The 22,701-nt window shown below is 43.2% G+C and overlaps 1 long non-coding RNA gene across 2 annotated transcripts in view; it reads left to right on the top strand.

Moving 5' to 3' along the window:
- Positions 1-2,495: 2,495 nt before the first annotated feature.
- The window catches only part of LOC311433700, a 37,987-nt gene continuing 17,781 nt past the window's right edge, over positions 2,496-22,701 (top strand). For both annotated transcript variants that reach the window (XR_014690913.1, XR_014690914.1), the window contains exon 1: positions 2,496-2,615. This is a non-coding gene — a long non-coding RNA (uncharacterized lncRNA). The remainder of the gene's footprint in view (positions 2,616-22,701) is intronic.

Genomic DNA, 22,701 nt, shown 5'->3' with positions numbered 1-22,701 from the left:
TCTGCCATTTACGTGATGTCTGATCTTCAACGGATCACAGAGATGTCTATTTAAGAGCTGCTCCATCGCTAAAATGGAGGAAACGATGTAATCACCCACCTGCACAGCGTGCTTTGGTACCTAAGGATGAGGAGTGTCATCATTAATTTCTGTTTTGGAGAGCTCTGTAAACCTGAGGAGCCTTATTTGTGCAGTAGAGCGTTAAATCCTGTTTTTCCATAAAGTAAAAAGGAAGACAAAGTATAGCCAGTTGATTCAATTTGGGCCCCCCGGCGCTGCAGTCGCAATTTTGCACCATCAGAGAATTATACCTACTTCACTGCAATAACAGTAGAGGCATAGATTAGCAGCGAGGGCCATGATTTCCAGGTACAGATTGATAGTGAAACGTCTTTTAATACCGGTACTTGAAATTCACTGTGTACACTAAAGAGGAGGTGAGATAATTTCTCAGAAATTGCTTCTGCAAGGAACAGGGGTTCCTCCTGCAAGATGATGCCAGCTGGGTTCATCAGAGGATGTGACAGGAGCCACTGCTCAGCTGGGATCTGGGAATCCTTTGCTCCCTGCAGCTTGCTATAGGCTGATCATCACAGCAGTCATGCTGGAGGCAGGGAACACAGACCTCTCTGGGCAGGGGAGAGAATTGAATCCCTCTCCCCAAGACAGCAAAAATATTGCTGCTTGAGCCATCAGGTGCCAGGGTATTCTGGGTGAGAGCTCTCTGCCCCTCCGGTGCAATATGTTCTGCTTCTGCATGACTGATTTAAATATTCCCTGTCCCAAAGTGGCTGTACAGGGCATGTGCATGTAGAGAAAGAAGGCAGTTTCCAGCAGCTGCTCAGAACAGGCCTTATGAAATAAAGCTATGGCTGTAAGGGAATTCAGGGCAATTCAGGCTGGTGATTTGCAAAAACAGAGGTGTGCCTCAGTGCAGGCTGAAAGCAAGTGTTGTGGGCTCTTTGAGAGTGGGAAAGAGGCCTCGGAGCTTTCAGCTGGCTGCTCTGGTGATGCCATGCTGGGCAGCCCAGATTTGTTGTCACACCCTGTAGGCTATCAGGCATTCAGTCCAGGCTCTGGACTCCGTTCAGCAGGAGGGAGCAGGATCCCGTTACAAGGGCTTCTTCCTCAGTTTGAGCAACACTGCAGCTTTGCCACTGCTTCTCCAAAGGATCCAACTTTCTTGTTTTTCTGTCCATTGCTTTACCAATGGCATTTATTCTCCTTACTTTGACATTTGAGGTGAAGAACTTTTTCCCCCAAACCTTGCTCCAGTCCATATATTACTGACTGTTCTGAAGAAGCAGCAGTTTCCAAGACTTCTGGGCTGAGAAAAAAAACATTACCATGAAAAAATCCTAGGGTAAGAACAGACACAGATGCATAAGTAGCAGCAGCTGCAAGGGGTTACAAGCAATTGCTTGGGGCACTACGTGAGTTTTTCTGACCACTTTTCTGTCGGAGGTCATCTTGCCCAGCTGAGGCTCAGCATCATGCTCCAGCAGGGTTCTTGCTGTGGGGGTCTAGTTAAATAAATGCTGTGGGTGACAAAGGAAACTGGTCCTGTAGGATTCAGGCTTACAAATACCTACCCTTTGTTGAAGCCCCATCAGAGATGATGTGGTATCAGCATGATGGTGGTGCTCTGGGGGTGCTCTGGCTTTGGCAGACTGGGCTGCCCAAGCCTCTGTGCAGCAGTGGACAAACTGTGGACACGTGCCATCCTGGCAGCAGCACAGGCTGGGAGGAAAGCCAGAGGACAGCTGCTCTGCTTTTCCCTGGGGCTAGGGGACCCTGCATTGCACCGACTTACTGAGGTGATGTACAGGATGGCCAGGGTGTGCTCATTGTTGTCACACCTGGATGCTGGTCCCTGTGCTGTTCCACGTTGGGCTGTGCAAAGAAATGGAGTGTCTGTGCTTTGCTTCTGACATTTGCAAGGGTTTTCTGTTTTCAAGCTCAAATTATTCTTGAATCCAAAACACAAGATTTTTGCTCATGAAGGTCTTTTTGTTGGTTTCACCACGAGTAGCAATATGGATTGTTTCCCTCTTTTTCAGTGTTCTCACAGCTTTGAGACTGTTCTGAGACTACTTCTCTGCAGCTACCACACTCCATGGCTGTATGGTGAGCCTTTTCCCACTGGGCTTTGAACCATATTTGCATCACAACTGTGTGACAACTTGCCCCTTGCTCTGCTAGAAATACTTCTGCACAGGTTTGTATCATCCCTGTGCTAGTTGTGCTTGAAGGCACGGCTAGCAGCCCATAGACATAAACCTACATGCCTGGACAAGTCTTTCCATCTCCCACTAAAGGGTCCATCCCATTAGCTGAATGGCAATTTACTGCACCTGCTGAGACTCAGTGAGGTTCAGAAAACCCCAGAGAAGAGAGCAGAGCTTCTTTTCCTAAGCATCTGGCACACATTTTCAGGCACAGGTGGCAGTCATCCACCTAAAGTGATGTCCTGGGCTGCTCCCCTTCAGCTGTGGCCATGGGGTCTCTTTCTCCCTGAAAGTCAAAGCATGGTGTGGGCGGAGGACTATCCCCAGTGGGCTTTCAGAGACATTTGAAGTGAAATTCAGAGGAGTTACGTAGCCAACAAGCGGCAGGTAAAGAATCATGTGCTTGCTTCTGACTATAATAAGATCTATTGGAAAAAAGAGGGATATTTTAGACTCTTTGCCTTGCTGTCAACGTTTTTGCTATGGGAAATTGTCTTGAAACTAACAGTGGGCTTAGTTCATTCCTTTGGGCTGTTGAATATTTTTTGCAGGTCTTGGAAGTATGTGTATGTAACAAAGAGCTCTGGGTTGCTTGCACAGTCATATGTTGCAAGTTTCAAGCATGTGGTTTTGGGGCTTTGGTTCTGCAGCTTTGGGCCCTCTCAGCCTGTTATTTTTAAGCGCATAAGAGAAACTTGTTTCTCTCTTTCTCTCTTAAAAAAACAAAAACAAAAAAACAACTTTTTCTTTTGTGTCACGGTAATCTTGGAAAATAAGATTAAAACCTGTGGAAATGCTGAAAAGAATATTAAAAATGGGTCAGTTCAAACTAGTTCAGTGTGAACAGAATTTCAAAATGTTTGTTAAGGGGTGTTTTCAAAATATTTGCCAAAGGGTGTTTGGTGTTGGCTTCGTTGTAATTCAAAGTAGGCTGCAGCTGCAGACTGAACACAGAAGGATGTGCTGGAGCAGGCTTAGAGGATCTGGACATTTGGTATCAAGTTTTGAGCTTGCTGCACTGAAGTTGTATGTCCTTGAAGAAATGGCTTTTCTCCAGGATTTTAGTCTTTCCCCATGGTGATACCAGCATTTCTTCATAAAGAGCCTTGAAACCTTCATATAAATACTATTACTGAAGAGCAAAGTAGTGGAAGAGTTATATGTGTGTGCATTAATTACTGGAGGTGAGAGAAGCGTTTGAACACATCAGATGGTCGGTGAATGTCAGATCCAACTTTTGAGGAAACAAATTTTAGTAGAGTGCTCTTCTGCCACGTCAAATCTCCCTCTCCTGGAAAGGTTTTGGTTTGAAAAAGAAAATTACCGGGTAGCTCCAAAGGAGTAAGTTGCTTCCCTGCTGGAAACAGCAGATGCCCAAGATACTACTGTTGCTGCTCTGTGCATATGCTGATTTCCCCAAAGGCACGGCCTGGGCTGCTCTTCTCTTTGCCTCTTTTGGAGGGAGAAAGACTCAATTATTTTCATGCCAGATGCGCATGGTCATGCATGCTCAAGCCCTCACACTGCAAAGCTCTCATTCCCCTCTCATTTAAGCCTCCAATCTCTTTAGAATTCCTTCAGAAAAGATGCAGTCCCTCAAGGCCTAAAGACGTGCAGAGATGCCATAATTCCTCCAGTCCTGGACGTACAATTTATTCTCATCACCTTGTCCATAACCTTCCCTTCATTTTCAGCTCGGTTTCAGCTCCCTCTCTTTCTTTTCCCCTCCCGTCTTCTCTCCTTCTGTCAGGCTTCAAAATGAGACACATATATTTAAAGGGGAAAATAAAAAAGAAGAAAAAGTGGAGAGAAATATCTTTCCTGCTCCAAAATTTTCACTCTAAACCCCATCTGGACTCCACCTAAAGGGAGTGGGGCACTAGTCCAGAGGTCATGCCATGATCACCAAGATTTTGTCATTAATTTAAGTCTGGGTGAAGTCCAGAAAAATTTGGAAGCTGGTGTTTTTATTTGTTTATTTATTTTCCCAAGAGATAAGGTGGGAATGCAAGGAGGTTAGGGCAAGCAGGTCTCATTGATGCTCTGTTGATGCTGTGCTCTCAAAAAGCATTGGCTGCGGTTACGTGGTACCGTCGTCTGGAGAATTGCATCTTTTCTTTACACACAGTGTCCTTGACTTCCTACCCCCCAGGTCACCAGTTACCAGCACAGGAAAATGCTTCTGGGCTGATCGTATGGATCAGCGTGACTTGTTTTTATTTCTAAGAGCTTTCTTTCTGCAAGCTTGGTGTTGTTCATCCAGAATAGCTGGCTCCACTGTGAAAGCACATTTTTGTTGAAGATATCCTGTGGAGGGCTAATGGGATAGCTTAGAAAAGCAAGCAGAACCAAGGGTGTGGGAGTTATTTCTCTTCTCTTAAAACATTTACCATTATTGCTGCTGCTACTGAAATGGCTGCCACCTTCCTCCCTTAGAGATGGTTCAGGTCTGTTGACTGCCATGCTGCTTAATGCCTTGCTTTAAGAGAGACCGTAAGACTGTAGACATGATACTTTTCTCCTACCAGTGCCCATCATGTGTGCCAGGTACTGGATATCCACAGGAAGCACAGAAGAGATGGCATTTAGTGAAACATCCCTTCTGTTCGTTTTCCTAAGCATGTTTAATTTTTTCCCCAAACTCTCAGAAGAAGTTGAGGGAGCACCAGGAAATGAATATAGCTCTTCTGAGTGCTAGCATACCACTTGCCATCTGTATTGCTCAATGACAGCTTCCTCTTTTGCTGCCCTGAAGATAGGGAAGAGTCCAGATCCACAGACTTCTTGTTGTCATTCTGAAGAGCCCCACAACCATACTGATGGAAGTCTTTGGAGTGTCGGCTCTTACTCAGCACCACTGGAGCTAATGTATCAGAATATTGATTTATCAGAAATTAATCTCTATGTAGTACTATTTCTCAGTTTGGAAAACAAAACATTTTAATGCATTTTTAAAATGGAAAAAAAAAAGAAAAAAGTGATGTAGGAGTAAAAAGATTTTGGTTTTTCATCTCAGTGTACTACTTTTAAAGCTTACTAGAATAGGCATTTATGAAACATGTTGCAGCTGAGATGAATGCAGTTATCAAAGCTAAAACTCACTTTTCCCTTTTCAGCCATGACTTCCTTAGGTCCTGTTTCAAAAGTGAGATCACCTCACTAGCATTTCCTTCCAAAACAGTTGAGCCAATCACACATCCAGAGCTGCTGCACTTGGCACTGTGCAAGTCTGAGCATTCACCTGCCATTTCCCCCTTTCTCCATAATTTCCCTGAATCCCAGATACTTCATCCTAGAGTTCCATTGGAAAGAAAGCTTAATTTAATGTTATCTAGAAAAAAAAATAATGTAATAGCAAATAAACAAATAGTCAATTCTGAAAATTCACCCTTTATCACATGTAAAAAAACCCACTTCCTTATAAACCTCAGATTAATACGGTATAGCTGAAGCTTGCTCTACTAGATAGGGAAGAAATTTTTGTTTTCTCCTGTGCATTACTTTTGGTATTTATGAATTATCAGAATATTTCTGGTTGCATTGAACCTTACTCTTTTTCTCTTTTCTTTCCCACTGTAGCGTTTGGGCTTTATTATTGTTATTATTATTATGGTTTTGCTGCTCCTTTTACCAGGTTTATATAATCCAATTGCAAATGAAACATACAATAGATAGGAAATGAGAGTCTGAATATTTCCATTGTATTGCTTCACAACCTATTATATTAGCTGATGTAGATGAGTGGCTCCAATAAGGGACTGGAAGGCTAGGTATTACTGCCAGCTCTGCTGCTGGCTGGTTTCAGCAATTTCCTCTTTCTTAGTTCACTCATCAGTAAATACAGACTATAACACTCCTCATCACTGTCAAGCACTTTACTATCTCCTGATGAAAAAGGCTGTGTAAGACTATCATATAATCAAGAGGAAAGAAAGAAAGTGAGAGTGAAAGAGAAAGAAGCTGCAGTAGATTACAGAAGAGATGAAGCAGATTAATCCCACTCCACCTTGGATTCAGTATGTTTCAAGGGAAAGATAAGATCTGACTTTGTGCAGCCTGCATACATAAAAATTAAAAAAATCCTTTCCACTGTAATAATCCTTCTTTGGATTTAGTACACTGATCTAGTGGTTAAGAATTCACTTTTCACTGCTCACAGTGGGAATTTGCTTGGTTCTTGTATTTGGTGTGGTTTGGATGCTGAATCCAGAGCAGAATTATTTCACTTTTTGCTTGCCTTGCCTTGATTTGCACTCCTGTATTACTTCCTTCAAAAGCAGTACCACTGGAGGAAGAAGAGACCATTGGTGCAAATACTGAGGAAGAATAAATCTTTCCCTCATCTCCACATCTGTTGTCTGTTCCCTGCTCACACTATACAGTGCTTTTCTATCTGTGGAATAGTCAGTAGGTGTTAGTAGCCCCTTGGCTTCCTGGACTATACAGGACTCGTGTTCCCTGATTCCTGCTGTTGTTCTCCTGCTGTCCCCTAACCCTATAAACAGCTAGTTTCTGGCCAGGGGTTTGTGACAGTGTTTGCATTTTGCTTTACTCCACACTTCAACTCTCATGTGCAAGTGGCCAGGTAGAGTAATTTTTTTTTTTTTTTTTTTTTTTTTTAATGAATACACCTATTTTCCTTCCTTCAGCCTCTGTATAACTGAATATCTTGCCTATAGGTAAATGCTCTTCCAAGGGACACCACTGTCGGTACTGAGCAGCTGAATCATTAGCTTTCATGCAGCTGATGAGATGCTCTGCTGACTGTAACCTTATATTCTATTTTGTTCTCTGCTGCTTTGTGTGGAAAGTCCCAAGACAGGATCAGTTACATGGGAAAGCTTGAGAAGGGAAGGAGGAGGAAGTTACTTGTATTCTATGGATATTATTCACTCCTGTTCAATTCCTCTCTTGCCTCCCCTCTCTGTTTCCACCAGCAAAGGCCACATAAGCTGTTATGGGGAGTCATTGTTCTTCACTTTTATTAAGATATTAAAACAATAATGAAGCTGTCTAGTGAAAATGCAGAGAGCTGAGTAAATGATTTACGAAGTGCTTGGCATAACAACTTGTGCTGCCTGAGATGAATCAGTTTTTCCAAATAACCATCAAGGAGTCTTCTCCTTCCTCTCTGCCCCTCACCTGGCAAAATGCCAGCCCAGGGTCTTTGTCATCATCTTCTGCAAGGCAGAGCAAGAGCAGGAGTTCTAAGCTTGTCTGCACCAGGTGATGGAGGATGGCACAGAGAACCAGTATCCTGGCCCTGTGGGAGCAGTGCTGCTCCCCTGTCTCTTTGGTCCAGCTGTGAGACAAGGCCCGTGGCCTCATCTGATGTGCTATGCTGCTGCTGCTGCCTTGAGCATCACCTACATTGCATGCTGTACCATGCTCCAGTGCTTCCTACAGCCAACTGAGGCTTCACACGGCTTGGTTATCTGCCCATGCCATCCAAACATCCCAATAAATGCCATGGCCTTCCCCATTCATGGTGCTACACTCAATTTTCATTCACAGCCCACTTCTAACAGGCTCCTATAAAGAAAGCTGCATAAAAACTCCTGGCCCCATGTGAATTTCAGCGTCTTATATTTTATGAGACACAATACAAGACATTCATATCACCTAGGCCATTTCATCTTGGGGCCAAAAGCATTCAGCGTAGTTTTTCCTTAGCTGCTGGCATAGGTCCAAATCTCACAGCTGTCACCACACCATTGAGGCTCTAAGCCCATAAACAGCATTAATATTTTTTTTACCTGACAATAGATGGTGCTCTTTCTATAATTATCTGTCTCTACAGCCCCTATATATACCTTTATTTTTTTTAAATTTAGAATGAACATAACAGATCATGCTCAGTTCTGGGCATTACAAGATACCAGGCAGCAGTGGTAATAAAGGAATCACCTGTAAACAAACCTGAAACAGAGATGAACTCTGTTATTGCTTATCTGGAACAAGGACTCTTAATAGGTCATCAGATATTAAATGCTGAGGAGATGAGGGGCTTTCAGATAAACAGATAAATAGACAGATAGGATAAGTCACAGAAATAAAAAGCTAATAGGTCTTTCGTAGGTTGCATCAAACAAATTTTTTTCTGGCTTGAAAAAGGCATTTGTCATTATATTTTCCTTATTCTCTGAACAAAAAGGAAGGAGATGCTAAGCAGTATCAGTCACTTTTTTTTTTTTTTTACACTTTCTTTTTCTCTGTATCTAATTTTAACTTTTTTTTTTTTTTTTTTTTTTTTTTGGTTCTGTTTTTATTTCAGGACTTATAAAAGTTGTTATTGTATCTAAAACCCAAGACAGTAATATTTTCCAGTCAAGTTTAGAGGAAGAAGAATCATAAAATACCAAAAATTTACTCCTCAAATAAAACACAGTGAAAAGCACTTACTGTAGTGTTCTAACTTCTGAGCAAACACTGTGAAGTTGTAACTCTGCTGGCATGACTTTCTCCCATTCTTGTTGTTATTTATACTCAAATGAAATGTGTCAACATGATGTGTACCTTTGATCATTTACCATTCCCACAGATTGCGTATTGTCACTAATTTTCTTTCCAAATTGATCTCATGCTTGAACCTCAGCTTGGAGTGCCTGTTCCTAAGGTTCTTTAGAGAACCAGAACAAGGCTCTCTAGAGACTGACTGAGCAGCTTTTCACTTCTTTAACCCAACATATTTGAGCCCTCCAAAGATATTCCTCAAAAATATTCTTGGGTGTTTGCAGAATTGAAGCCCTCCTGCTAACATCTGCCTTCTTTTGCTAGCATGGGAGAAATGTGTGGTCTGTAAAGACTGTAAAGGCCATATCCTGCTTTCATTTATATTTCTGTGAACTGTTAATGTCTCTGAAGTTGGTGGGGTTATTAAATTTATGCCATTATAATTAAGAAGAGATGTTGGTCTGTGATTTGTAATGCTCCACATACACCTAATGTGTCTTAATTGGTAATCACCAAGGAGTGGCTCTGAAGAAGGCACACAGTGACATTTCAGTGGAGGACACAGAGGTACTCAGATAAAGCAACAGTGACACCAAATGACCTTTCAATCTGTTTATGAGAGACTTTGTCATCCCTGCTTTAGAGGCAGCTGGAAAAATGAGCAACAGAACTTAATCTATATCCCAGAGAGCATCTGCTTCACTAAAAAAGAGTGAAATCCAAAAATACACACAGGCTTCTCAGCTCTTGTGGCTCTATTTGTATTCCTTCTACAGGTCTGAGCACTTGAAGTGCTTATGTCCTTTGTGTGCGCGGGGTAGGCTCTCATCAGCCCTACCCCAGAGAATGATTAATTTCTAATATCCTAGAAGCAGTCCTTGAAGAAAGATATAAAATGGATAAGGATTAGCATGATTTAAAAAAAAAAAAGTATCTGTTGTACTGTAAATAAAGCTCATCACTGGTTTGCATGCTTGGCTGCTTGGCTTAGCAATAAATCCAAACAGGGTCTGCCATCATGTCTTCCTATGGGAGCCAGAGGGTCACAGTCCTGAACGCTCAATGCTGACTGTCCTAGCCATACCTTGTCCTCATCAAGGCAAAGTATCTCTTACATTTTAGAAACATTATGGAGCTGGATTCATGAGACAGACATATTGAGCATTAGGAGCCTCTGACCAGTCAGATCCCGTATAAGGCTGAGTCCTGCCATTACAGGTTGGGTGGCACATTAATTTGTTCCTGCTCACCCCCAGGATGAAGGGCGTTAAGCATTGGTGCCTGCCTTGGGCTGGCGTCCCAGCCAGTGTAACACCACTGAAGGCAAGGGAGCCAGACTCCGGGAAAGCTGGCACAGATCCACTAAATCAAGTGGAGCCACGAGGTATGTTGGTAAAAACCCATAATTTTTCTTCTGTCAGCTCTTCCTGAATTTGACTCAAATCACTACTCCAGAGAAGAAATTACCCTGTTTTCCAGTCTGTACAGCAATCCAGGCTTGGTTATGGATTTCAGCTGTTCCTTGGAGAAAGCAATTCAGCCCTATAGGTATCTCGCAGCAATTGTGCACCAGAAATTCCATTTAATCCAATAAAAGGCCCTAAGGCAGGGAGAGAGAAGAGAATTGTACTCTTAAAAGATGTAATTAAAGCTTTAATGGCAAATACACTAGATTGAAGAGTGATGGAGGAAAGAAAGCTTCTGGTAGAACTTGTAGCTTTTGTCATTTAGCACACTGAGAATTATTTTAAGTTATCTACTGTCAGTGAATTCTTCTCCATGTGGGGTGTCTCACTACTGGCACACATGTTGTGCTATACCAGGTGTTTAACACACAATAAGAACTGGCATGTTATGGAAGATTTGTGCCAAATAGTGGCACATGAGGACAGGAATGTTAAATGCTTTCTCATGCTTCAATATGCAAATCCTGTTGTTTCTGCTGCTGCCAACACTGAAGAAAGTGATGTTGCTATAATGGCTATGAAAATTTGCAAGCAACAGATCGAAGTCTTTGTTTGGTCCAGTCACAGAAAGGTCAAGCACTTCAGCTAACTTCACCTGCTTGAAAAAAACTTTTCATCATCTGAAGGAGCACCCTAGCAGTTTTTTTTTTTTTTTAACTGGGGCTCAGTCTGGATTTTCCTGTGCTCAAATCCAATAAATCTAGGTGCTTAGCAATATCAGCAGATTCAGGGAATGTGATTCCTGTACATAAATAGCATGGTGCCTGCCTTGCATAGGAAACAGTTAAAAGGACTGGTTTCTGAAGAGAAAAATGTTCCATTTAATAATTGATTTTTTTTTACATCAAAAATACTAGCTAAGACGATGAGTCACCAGTAACAGCATCAGTGGCTTACATTTCAAAGCACTGCCATAGAAAGAAAACATGAAGAGTTAACCTAGTAATAAAAGTTTCATAGCCCATGCAGCTTAAATTATTCACCAGGACACAGAACCATAACCTTAAATTATAATGCCATGAATGAATGAGGGTTTCTAATGGCCACTAGGTAAAAATAAACACTTTGCGAAACTGAGCCATTGTCAGACTAATTAAATGTCTTTGAAAAGGTCTTAATATCCGACCTTGAATTCTCTCATCTCTGCAGGTGTCTTTGCAAGTTAATGTTGGCTGCCAAAATGGTCAGGCTTGAACTGGTGTTCGCATCTGTTGGTTGTTACTTGAAGCAAGCCCAGGGAAGCCCCTTTGGGCTGAGGTTGCTTTCCTTGGGTGGGAGAATTGGGTAACTGGACACATGTCAATGCAATTCCATGGCACAGAGGTCTGTCTGAAACCAGGGTGAACCTTCATGAAGATAACTGCTTATTTTTGGTTACTGAAGTGGGAAAAGGATGGGTCTCAGGAAAAGAGTGAATTTGACCAGCAAAGCTGTCAAAGGTGTCCTAATCCTTTGAGACTTTGCCTTCTGCCACTCTGTGTTTAACTCCTCTCATTGAGCTGAAAAGGGGTCTTTGGAGAGCAGGAAAGCTTTAAAGTGGGAATAATGCTCACATGGACACCTAAGGATGGAGCCTGAGAGCAAAATTCCTTCTTTCAAGACAACCAGCAAAAAAACTTAAACGTGAGAATATAAAGGCTGACAGGAAACAGAGAAACTGTGCCATAGTATAGGTTAGAATGAAAAAGCAAAAATGGAACAAGGCATAGGATATATACAACAGCCCCCAGCCTGCAACACCCAGATAGATTAAGAACATTATATGGAAAATAAATAAATAAATACATAAGAAAAAGACACTTTCCTCATAGGAATCTTAGGTCCAAGCTGTTCTCTGAAAATGGAAATACTAGTATATCTGTGGAAAACTGACCTCAAAACCACTGAGGAGAAATTGTCTCCTAAAGGATATGTTTTTTAGCATTTTAGGTGTTGTATACTGTCTATTCCTGTGGTGCTTGCTGTATTGTAATGATGTATTATACAGCTTTACTGCTTTTTACTGCTTGCACGCATGATTCTGAATGATCTCCTGTTTTATTTGAAATAAAGAAGATCTGTTGCTAGCTTTCATGTCTGTGGCAAACATTGTTACTTCAAAAACCTCTGAAAATCTTTGGAAAGAAATTTAAAAATCTAGGAATTGATTTTATCATAAGAATCTGGGTCATGGCTGAGAACTTAATTCTGGCAATATGAAGACAGATTTTGCAAGGAGTGGCGCTAGCAGAAACCTTCAGTTGAGAACCTGAATGTTACCTGAAACAATGTATATTAACTTTCAATCACTTACCCCTCTAATGGCATTCTGTGCCACTGATGAAACCCTGTACTAAGTTTCAGATCTATGCTCCAGAACATGAAATGGGTGAGGCTTTTTAGAAAGTGGTGATAGTGTAATCAGAATTTCCTATTACCCTGACTTAGAGCTTTTGGGATGGAGATAAGTAGAAGTTTGTTTTACAGGCACAGCAAAGCAGACAAAAAAAAAAAACAACTTTAAAGTAAAACAAACAAACAAAAAAGACTTCAATCTGTTGCTTTGTAATCTGAAAAAGTTCAAGAGTCAAGATAAATAGAAATAAAAGTGGCCCTGCCAAGCCCACTGGTTCCTTCAGTCCTGCTTTTGGTTCAGTCGTTCTGTGCCTTTATCAATGGCAGTGAACTGTACAAAGTCATCTTTTGGTCCCTGTCAGCCTGGTGCTGAGATCTGTGAGGAATTTTATTATTTTTTTTTGTCAAGACAGTTACACTTTAGGTCAGTTACATACATGGAGGAGAAGCTGCTGTACAATGGGAAATATTAGGCAACAATCTTAAATGTTGGTGCCTTGGGGACTTTTGTTTGTAGGTCCCTGTGCAGTGTCTTTTTGGAGAAGCAGAAGAACCTTTGGTGTTGCAGAGGCTGGTGAATGTCCTTTTAGGTAGGTCTCTATCCTCCCAGTCAACAGAAACTAATACAGAAGATAAGCTGCTCTTGTCTTAAAAAGAATAGTACCATAAATAAATAATCAAACAAAACCTGAGATGGGTTCTAAATCTGTCCATGCAGTGTTTTTTTGGTATCTAAGCACTTTTATGCCACGTTGGGAAAGTTTGCTTTTCGAAAACTGCTTCAATTTAAATTTTAGTACCTAATAAACAGCCTGACCCACAGCTCTGTTCTTTAATGAAGCAGATAGAAACTGTTTCGAATGTCAGCACTTGGAGATTTGTGGCTGTGGTATCAGGAGTAGCGTGTCCTTCCTACTTAGAAGTGCAGCTTCTGTAGAGGGGAGGAGGGTGAGCAGCAGAACCCCATGGCTCAGCAGGCTCTGAACTAATGCTAGAAGCAAGCGTAGCAAGATCCCAAGTGTGAGTGTGTGTGCGTGTATGTGAGGGATCTGAGGTACCTGGATGCTTTCAGGAAGCAATGAGGAGAGATGTTACGGGCATGGTGATCTCAGGTGAAGTAGGGTTAATAGCATGGGTGAGTGATATGACCACCCTGGTAGTGGGAAAACAGGCTCTTTAGCGAAGTGGAGAGTGTTTGCTAGAACAGATATGCAGAAGGGACACAGTTTGGTGAGAAGTCATCCCAGAGCAGCATGGGGGGTGGCAGTGGTTCTGTTGAGTATGGAGATCCTGGCATAGGAGTCTGGGGTTATGCAGGTGAGGACTTTGGTGTGTAAAAGTATGACCTGGACAACTGTTTGGGATGGTCTTGGGGAAATCAGGGCGAAAGCAGTGGATTTTCTGGAACCTTAACCTGGAGTGTGTGGGATAGAGATCCTGGGGCAGTTTCTGGGGGATGCGGATGTGCATGTGGTGTCTGAAGGGGAGCCCCTGAGGTCTACAAGTAGCAACTGAGGCAGATCATACATGCCATGGTCACAGGGCACCATCTCAGGCTCTGGCAGAAAAGAAGCTGAATTCGAGGTTTTGTGGGGCAGTTGATATGGGGTAATAATCATGGGAGGAGGAATTGTGGTCCTGAGGTCTTGCTTGTGGCAGAGATGCTGATGGTTGGACTTGACGACCTTATTGTTCTTATGGTATGATGTGAGATGTGTCTGAGGGCTGGATATGATCCTGCCAGGGGAGTGAGGGCTGATCCTAGTCTGGGTAAGAAAACCTTGCTTTTTTTGATTGTATCATTCTTTTATTCAGGAAGGGGTGAGACAAGTGCTGAACTTCATTCCCATTCATTCCATGTCTGTGTGTTAAAGACTCTGCTGTTCTTGCTCCATAAATTCCACGATGGTCTCTAACTCCTTGCCGACAGCCAAAGTTATCTGCTGAATCAAGGCTTCTGCACTGAAACTTCCAGGAAAGTGAGAGAACAACATGACATCTCTCACTGAAATGGCCTGCCAATTCTGAGCAGCCAATTGAAAATGAAACATCAAGACAGAGAGCAGTTTAGTCCAGAACCAGATACAAGAGACTGAGAAAGCCATTTTCCCCAAAGATTTTCTTCCCCAGGCTTGCTCTTGTGCTGACTTTATTCCAAGATCTCCCTTGGATGCTAATATAGACAGTGAAGCCTGGCAGACTAAAAAGACTCCTTTAACATGCTGCTCCAAGTACCGCAGAGTCTGGTACAGATGGCATCAGTCTGGTTACTTGCTGTGCCAATAACCTCATTGTGGGCACTGAGATCTGTAGCCACTGTTGGAGACTTTGATTTCTTTGTATCGTGCAATGATCGAGTCAGATCTGCTGGACTGGACTGTAATATGCTCTGGGTTAATGCTGGCATCAGCTCTTCCTTCTGTTCCTCCATAAGAGGGGCAGGTTCTGGGGCGCTGTGGGTCAGGGAACAAATGGGGGTAGGGGCAGGAAAAAGACAGCTTTAGGAGGTGAGAGGTTGGGTCTCTGGGTGTGCTGGCATGTGGGGTATTGAAAGAAAAGAGGTTGGGATTGTAGGAGTGGAGACAAGCCCTTCACTGTTGGAAGGAGAAGGAGGAAGCCCACTCCAAAGCTTAAATTAGTCAGTTCCTTCCCCACCTCCCCCTCCTTTCACAGCAAGCTCATTCCCTTCGTGCAGTCTTTCTGTCACAGGCTTCCCATTCAGGTGAAACGAGAAGAAAGATTTTTCTCTTAAAATTCAGCAGAAGTGTCAAGGCTTAGCTCCTGGAAGAATAAAAAGTGCCAGACAGTGGCATGGCAAACATCTTAAAGAAATCATATTTTTTCTGGAAGGGTAAAAGTGCTACAGACAGCTCTGTATAGAAAGAGATAAAAATGCATGCTCAGGGAAGGCACAGAAAGAGCTGAACCACAGCACTGCACACACATCCCAGTCTGCTGCTGGGACAAGCTGTGTGGCAGTCCTCTTGATGTGTTTTTCTTTAGCTCACGAGGCCAAGGGCTGAGCTTCCAGGGCCTCTTCTGACCACGCTGCTTCTTCTTCCACCTCCTCAGGGCTTCAAGGAACTGTAATGACAAGTATTATGGAGTTCCCAGGCAGTTCCTCACTATTGTCATGACACTACACTGTCATGACCCCCTCTATTGCCCGTTGGACACTGTGCTGAACATGCTTCAGTGCTGATTGCCTGTTACCAGCTATTCCTCTTGTGCAGAGGACAAAAGGAAAGTACTTCCCCAGCACTCAGCCAGATGACTTTTCATTCCCTCTCAACACAGCAAAGCTGGGCTTGTGTCTTCCTGAAGGAAGAGATCTCTGTGTTACAGCAGGTGAAGAGGTATGGACCCAGATCAGAAATCCTTATCATCTTTATGAATAAAACTCCCCACTTTAGTGGAGAGGCCTTAGGCCTGCCACTGGGTGACATTATTCCTTTCTATGCTGACCAGAGGCATGGCCACCTGCAAGGCCATGCTGGACAGCCCTCCTCTAAGCAGAACAGCCACTATGGGCTTCGTGGATTGTAAAACATGCTGAGGAGTTTTCCTGGGACTGCCCAGATGGGGCATTGCTTATGCTGCTAGGGAGATGGGATAGAAGATCAGCTAATGAGCAGAGCTGACTCCCATTTCTTTCTTTTACATGTTAGGGATGTGTGTGATCGCACAAGCACTCTCAAGATTTACCACTGAAAGATTTAATCTCTTTCTTGATCTTTTAAATGAACCTTCTGCATCTGAGATGGTGCTTGTAATGAAACTCCTGGCTCCTGGAGGAGTTCTACAGAGTTCTTCCCACCTCGTTATTCCATCTGTGGGAAAACCCTGGCATGAGCTGGCAAAAATCACAATGGGGCAGCAGAGAGGAAGCTCAGGCTGTAGCTACGGATCACTGTGTTTATTCAATAAATCTGGACCTACACGAGGTTAATGAAGAGCAAAACCCACTCTATTTCTTCAGCAGAGTGAAACCAGAATCCCAGGTTCAGAGGCTTTAAAGTGAAGTAAAGCAAATGTGGTGAATGGGCTAGCCCTTGTATCCTGAAGAGTCTTCACCTTCCCAGGGGTTTGGCTGTAGTAAGAGAGAACAGAACCACCCCTTTTTTACCCCTCTTGGCTGGAATGGTTTGATTACAAACCAACCAACTGACAAAAACAAAGAAACAAAATCCAGAAAAGCCAGTTAGAATTTTTACAATACTTTCTCAGGAGGAAAAAATTTACGTGGCTGGGCCACATGCTGGCGATACCTGTTCTGGGGGGAGCCTGCTTCCCTTTTGCCCCCTTGTTTTCTGTTGGAAAAACTTCTGCCAAATGGCCTGGTACTAAACATTTCCCAGACGAGTGATCCCAGTCTCGCAGGTTTGAGTCCATTACCTTAATGGTGGTTATTCATCAGTAATGAACCATGCAGTTAACTTGCCAGAGATGGCATAGCTAATTGAAGATCAGGCAAGAGGTTCTTTTAATATTATTATTTTTCCTCCATTTGCTTTCAGTACCTCTTTGCTTCTCAATGAGGTCTGATATAAGTTTTAATTACCTCTGAGAACAATAACATTATAAAGGCCCTACCTCTTTGTCTGAAGCTCTTTGCCTAGAGATGAGCTACACCGTGTGTTCAGGTCTCTGAAGGAAGTGGAGGTTGGCAGGGATGGTAAATTCCTGTTACCCACTGAAACCTCGGAGTAGTAAATTTTAAAAACTATTTCCATTCTGACCCATCTGTCTTACCTTTTTGTATATTTCAGGTGTTTCTCCTCCTGTTATCTGGGTGCCACATGCAGAATGGTGTAAATGGAAATATTTATATCTCTGTGAAATATTTTTCACCCTTGCTCTCTCATCACTTTTTGGGTATGGATATTTCTTCCTCCCTTCATTACCTCTTTTTTTTTTTTTTTTTTTTTTTTTTTTTTTTTTTTTAATCCTCTGCACAGGCTACAAGATATTAGGCAGATGATCTGGAGGAAAGGCTACAGGCAAAAGCTGAGCTGAGCCCTTTCTGTTCAGCCCAGTCTCTCCCACAGTATCAGCCCAGGTGTTATGGTAGTGGGTGAATTAGGAATATAGAAATGTGTGAACTGAACAAATGGCGCTCAGCTGTTGCTAGAATGGTGTAGCTATTTATTTCACTTACTCATTTATTCTGTAATATGATAAAACATTCCCAAATATACAGGAAACTTTTCCTGAGAAAAGCTAGTGAAAGAAATTTATAGTTGAGAAATATATTTTGTGGAGACTTTCAAAACTGCTTCCATTCTACTGAGTTCAAAATAGGCTTTTAAAATTTCAATGTATTTATTTTTAGAGTGCACTGATTTATTTATTTTTTATTTTTTATTTTTAGAATATGTTCTAAAAGTTGTGGTTCATTTACTAAAAATTAAAAAAAAAAATCAGCAAGGATTATGAATGAAACAAGAAATAAAGTCTTGATTACCATTGCAGTATTCATAGAGTGTGCTAAAGAATGCCATCCAACACCTCATACAAAACAGACATTTTAATATCATATTTGAAGTGTGTTTAAAGGAAAAGCCATCCAGCAATGAATTTTGTCTTTGCAAAAACTTTAATTAGCTATTATATATGTTACAGAAGTGATTTGGATTAAAAAGCAGATTGATTTGTCCTTCCACCCCAAGTTTGATGGAGATTACTGAAGTTCAGAAAAGAGTTTTAAAAAGTGTTGCTTTTTTTTTTTTTTTTTTTTTTTTTTTAATCACTTTTTGCCCATTTTTAGCTGTTGCTTTTCTGTCTAGAAGAATCTGGCTCTATATTCAGTAATTTCCAGCCTCACCCAAGTTGCCATAAATCTCAAGAAGAATTTTATTCTCAGAAGACCTGTAGCCCGTGACTTGTTTTTTTCAAGTGCTATAACTCCACAGCTGCCTGAAGGATGTAGGTGGTCCCTTCCCATTGAAAATGAATGGGAACTGAGCCTCTGGATCCCTTAAGTGGTTTTGAAACTTGCAGCCAAGAGATATAGAGAAGCATCCCAGCCTGAATTCTGGACTGAAGCTGATTTTGTCCCACTAGCACTGCCCTAACCCCACTGAAAGCTGCCAGGCTAAACTGGGACACATCCAGTTTGTTGAGGGAGCAGGGAGGAAATACAGTAGCAACCCGAGGGCTGTGTACAGCAATTCCTTTACACTACTTGCAAAGTCCTGATGATATATATTTATTTTTTTTTTCCCCTTGTATGTTATGCTAAGGGACTGCTGCAGAGAAATCAAGCTCTTTGCTGGCCTCTTGCAGATGGCAGGGAAGTTTCTATGGAGACACGGGAGGAAGTAGCAGATTGCTGCTGCTGGCAGCAAGCAGGAGCAGGCTTGCCATCCGTGCTGAGCTCTCTACCTGTTGTCATACTCACAGGTGGCAAGCAGCAACGCTGCATGGTCTAAATACATGCCTCTGGACCATGCATTTCCCCATTAGGTCACCCCTCTATTGACCCCGCATTGCTGGAGTCAGGTGGAATGACTCTGGGAGCTGGGTGTTATGTGCATAGAGGGCTCATAAATGCGTATCTGGGCATTTGAAAGGCTTTTGGAGAGTACGTTTTCCTCTGTGTTGCAGTTTGTTGCTTTGACAGAGCTGGAAAAAAGAGATAGCTGCTGGGTGCCTGGCTCTGTCCATCGGCTCCAGCACCAAACTGTATCTCTGCCTTTGTGGTTATTGAGGTATACAAGGAGCAGAAGAATGTTTTTGTAAGGGTCATATTCAGTTTCTCTCCAAATAAACTTTTGTTTTGGAAAATGCCCCCACTGTAAAACATATTGGGTTGCTGAATTTTCATGTCACAGACTCTGGCAGGGAGTGCAGCAATAACATGGCAGGTCCCTGCAACACCATGATGAGTTTTAGGGCATGAATCAAAGGGCGATATCTTATCCAAGCTGGGGATGGGAGCGAGGAGGTAGTCAACATGCCATTTTTTGAGTGTTCAAGCCAGAATTCTAGCTAGGGCCAGAAGGAAGGCTGTATGAACCCTTCTGCAATGACAAAGCACCACTGTGATGAGAACCTCCATTTGACCCCTCAGCCAACGATTTTTTTTTTTCTTCCAATAGCCAACACCATTATTTCATGCAGAAGACCTCAGCTAATTGAGGTGCAAATATGGGGCATCACTACTTTATACTTTCATAGTGACTCACTAAAATAGCTGAAGAAACATTTGCCAGGTCTGTGCTCCCATCTCCTCTGGAGCAACAATGAGTGTGACAGAAGACCAAAGCAAGCTGTCACTGTCCTTGAGCCATCACTGCTGAGAATCAGGAAAGGTTTGACTTAAAAGTACTCTGCCATGGTGGAAAAAAAATAGTCTCTTGGTTAATTAAGTGTGACATGTGTCTTCTCCCTTCCCAATTATCATGTCATATTGGCTCAAGTTTATAAGCCAAAGGAGTCTGTCACTATGCAGGGTCTTGTAGGGCCAGCAGACTTAAAAGCTGGACTGTTATCTTCATGTCTCGTTGCTTGAAGGTGCTGGACTTTGGCATGTACTCTGACTTAATGTAGGAACACCCCTATAGCTGCCACAGTCTCTTTTCTTCCCAGCCTTGTTCCATCTGAGGCACATATGTTTTTGTTACCTTACATGACGGGAAATATACATGAGGCAAACAGTTTATTCTGAGCATCAGCAACTCATCTCTCAGAGGGAGGTTTGCTTGGTTCCAGGCTTATCCACACAGTGGGAAGCTTGGGATATTGGGAAGTTGTGGAGGGTGGAAGTGGTCGTAATGCTTCATGGGCAGGCAGAAGCACATGATGGGGAGCCAGGAAGGGATAGCAGGGAAGAGATGGCAGGGTATGCAGTGCAGTGTCAACAGTGGGGGCAAGGAGCAGTGTTGAGGGAATTAAAAATAAGTTGTATCAAACTTTGGCTGAACTAGTGCTGGGAGATGCTGGGCATAGGTAGTGACAGGGCTTGACAAAAGCAGGGACAAGTTAATTCTGCTAACGTGCCATAGGAAGGTGGCAGTGAGTACCCTGGGAGCCGTGTGCTGTAGAGAAGGGGAGGTGCCATGGCTGTGCCATCTCTTACCTGCTTATCTTTTGGCACAGAGCGTGAGTTGCAAGTAAGTCACTACACTATCAATATGGGAGTTAACCCATGGTGGTGGAAGAGAAAATATTAATCTATAAGGGTTGTATCAAAACCATAGTTTTGTGCTGTATCTGTCAACACCTTCCCTTGCAGAGCTGTACCTGCAGCAGTGTGTTAGGCTTACATGGCAAGGTTTTAGTAGCAGGGGGGCTGCATGGGTGGCTTCTGTGAGAAGAGTCCAGCAGCTTCCCCATGTTAAGTAAGGGCCTATTTCAGCCGGCTCCAAAGGCTATTGGCCAGAGCTGAGCCAGTGAATGACAGTGGTTGTGCCTCTGGGAGAGCAGATTTAAGAAAGGGAAAAAGGCTGCTGCACAACAGCAGCTGGGAGTGCAAGGAGTGAGAAGCAGCCCTGCAGACCCCAATGGCAGAGCAGAAGGGCAGGAGGTGCTTTGTGGCACCAGAGCAGCAGTTCCCTTGCGGCCTGTGGAGAGGGCTGTCCCCCTGCAGCCCATAGGTTCCACATGGAGCAGATCTCCACACTGCAGCCTGTAGAGGAACCCCTGGTGGAGCAGGTGGATGTGGCCTGGAGGAGGCTGCGGCCCATGGAGAGCCCCCACAGGAGCAGGCCCCAGCCCGGAGCTGCAGCCCGTGGAGAGGAGCCCACACAGGAGCAGGGGGTCTGGGGGGAGCTGCTGCCCACCCGTGGGGGACCCATGCTGGAGCAGTTTGCTCCTGGGGGATGGACCCCGTGGTATAGAGCTATGTGGGAGCAGTTCTTGGAGAGCTGCTGCCTGGGGCAGCACCTGCAGGCTCAGTTCGGGAAGGATGGCATCCCATGGGAGGGACCCACATGGAGCAGGGGCACAGAGTGACTGTGAGGGAGCGGTGGAGACAAAGCGTTAGGGAATGACCTCAGCCGCCGTTGCCTGTTCCCCTGCACCACTTGGGTGGAAGATTCAAAAGAGGGTGGATGGGGGAAAGTGTTTTTAGGTTGAGTTTCTCACTGCTCTGGCTTGTTAGTAATAGGTAATAAATTACATTAATCTCCCTATGCTGAGTCTGTTTTGCACGTGATGATAACTGTTGAGTGATCTCCGTGTCCTGATCTCAGCCCTTGAGCCCTTCTCATTGTATTTTCTTTCCCTTTCCCTTTGATGAGGGGGAGTGAGAGAGCGGCTGTGCTGGAGTTCAGCTGCCCAGCTGGGTAAAACCACCGCAAGCAGTCTGCCCACTACACCACATGCTTTTGTACTAGTTTCTGCTTGTCTGTGTGGCAGAAAGTGAAGTGTGAGATTCAACTGTATGTGCCAGAGCCAGCCTTGCATGTGGGGATGGCTCCTAAGGGGTTACTTGCCTGTCACAAGATGGCAAGGAAGCAACTGCTCTTGGTCTGTCTCAGCTTAGTGTTTGCATATTTTCATACTTCTGCTCCGCCTTTTTACTTTGCAACAAAAGGACAATGCATTTGTTTCACTTAGCAATTATATGATGAATATTTAAAAGAACAAAACCTAGTTGTATTTACGTATTCAACTTTCAGCAATATATGCAGAAATGCCTCCAACTGAGACAAGCTTGGTGTAAGTCCTCACTTTGTAGGAGGAGAAAGCACGCTGCTGGGTCACTCAGTAGAGCAAAATGCAGATCTCATGGAAATACACAGGAGACAGAGAAGGTCTCAATACCTAGGATGGATCCAACCTGATAATTATTAACAGTAATTGGCCAGATGTTTGGCTGATTCTGCAGTGGTGAAATATAATTGGTTTGAGTGGGGATACACTGATTTCTAACAGCTTAAGTCCATCATGTTCATCTCTGTTTTGAGATTGGCTGGCTTCCTCAAAGCTCAAGCAGCTGGAATCACATTATTGCCCAGTTTGTTCACCTTTCATTTGGAAAACAAATAAATAAATAAATCTAGCTATATGGTGCTTAGAAAAGCTTGGAAGTACCAAATCCTGAAGTCTGCATCTGTGGAAGACAACTAAAAAGAATTTCCAAAAGTGAGGTAATATCTCTTTACTCAGGGACTCATTTCATCAGTGTTAATCTTGGAGTTGCTGAGCTTGTGACTCTTTTATCTCACTCAGGTCTGCAGTGCAGGGCCTTCTGGGTTACTTCTCCTAGGTAAGGG

Source organism: Aythya ferina (genome assembly GCF_964211825.1).
Source record: "Aythya ferina genome assembly, chromosome: 3".
In the NCBI taxonomy this organism is placed as follows: domain Eukaryota; kingdom Metazoa; phylum Chordata; class Aves; order Anseriformes; family Anatidae; genus Aythya; species Aythya ferina.
This window is presented reverse-complemented; position numbering and strand designations above follow the sequence as displayed.